The sequence below is a fragment of the Galeopterus variegatus genome, unplaced genomic scaffold, assembly GCF_000696425.1.
Source record: "Galeopterus variegatus unplaced genomic scaffold, G_variegatus-3.0.2 Scaffold5507, whole genome shotgun sequence".
NCBI lineage: Eukaryota > Metazoa > Chordata > Mammalia > Dermoptera > Cynocephalidae > Galeopterus > Galeopterus variegatus.
Window position 1 is genome coordinate 22,021 of NW_007731618.1, and position 1,835 is coordinate 23,855.

Here is a 1,835-nt window from a genome sequence, read left to right on the forward strand (position 1 = left end):
AATGAGTGATAGTTTCCATGTTCCACCACCACCACCCAAGAAAAAGAGAAATAATTTCACAAACAAAATCCACTTTGATAGACACCAAATAATATTTATTTTGATCATACGAGAGACCTTGAAATTCAATTATGGTTTGTACTGATAAAGACTATCTCCTTGACCTAACTCTAGTTATTCTCCTCTGAGCCCAACTAGGCCCCATCCTTGGTCATGTTCTCAAGAGCCCTGTTTTAGCAAGAATTCTGCTAAATCAGTTAAGCCAGAATTCCCCACCCTAAATATCTGACCACCTCAATATCTGACCAAATTCCTCATCTCTCACTATCCCCCAGGTAATATTTGATCACTCAGACCTGCCTTTAGCAGGGATCCTGTTAGGTCAGGTTAGGAAGAATTACCCTTTCATTTGCCAGTTCCCAACTCTGCACCTTGGATACAAATTCCCAGTTTTCTTTGTTGTATTTAGAGTTGAGCCCATCTCTCTCCCCTACTGCAAAACTTCACTGCATCCCTATACCTATTGCAACAGTCCTGGACAAAGTCTTCCTTACCATTTCAACAAGTATCAGAATAATTTTGTCTTAATGGTACTGCACACCATTAACACAGAATATATCACTATACCTTTGCATACAAAGGAAATGACTTCTGAATGACTATAGTTGGGTGATTCCAACAGAGATATAAATATTCAGGTAGTATAGTAAAAGAAATGAAAATGTAAAAATGTCTGAATAAAAATAAACATTTTTCAGTTTTTTGGAGTTAGAATGTTTCTACATCCAACAAGCTAATTATTAATTATCATAACCCAACAGATTAGCATTGGGGCAGATTAAATTATAGAATTCCGTAACTCTTTCTTCAAGATCATTATAGGATATTCCTGATAGGGTTAAGGACATGCTACCCCAAAATATAACACCTTGGCATATTTTAAGCTGAAGGAATCTGAAAAAGAGCAAAAGCAGGGAAGAGATTCTCATCTACCACCCCCCACCCTTCTCCTTTGAAGCAGTTCATAAAACCTAAAAGGAATGTCCTGATTATCCCTTGAAGCAGATCAGAAGACCCTCATCTGAGAGATGTCCTTCCTATACCTGGAGAAAAGGAACATCCTTCATGTCTGAAGACACAGGGACAAAGACAGGAACCTTGCTAAGTTCCCCCCAGTTTATTACAATTAGATCATACGCTCTTTGTCCAGTTACATTTCTCCAGGACTGTCCACTCATCATCAAACTTGGCATAAAAATACTCCATCTTAAGTATTTCTTGGGGTCTCTGTTTCCTTAAGAAGGTTTCCATGTCATGTAAAACTTATTCAATAAATTTGTATGCTTTTCTCTTGTTAGCCTGTCTTTTGTTATAGCAGCCTCAGCCCTGAACCTAGAATGGGTGAGGAAAAGATATTTCTCCTCCCCTACGGTCCTTTTCCCTGTTGTTTATTATTTTATGCTTGTTGTTGTTTTGGTTTTATTTCTGTTACTTGATTAGATCTAAGTGTTTTGTTGCTTCTTACTGTGTCTTCTCCTATTGGCCCATCTTCTTCGTTATGCCAATCACTGAAGTGATTTTCAATAAAGTAATATCGATCACTCATACATCAGCAGAACTGAATTTATAAGCTAGTTTCAGTTCTGATAGATTAATTTTGTTATTTTGTATTATTTCAAATACATTTTTTGACACAGGTGAAGGCTCTGAATTTCCAGTATTCCTTAGGACAGAGTACAAAGCAGAACAGATGTAACATTCATAAGAACCTAGCAGCAGTTGTTTGAGTGTAATGGGAAGTAATTTGCCATCTTTTGGTGTGGCATATCTAAATT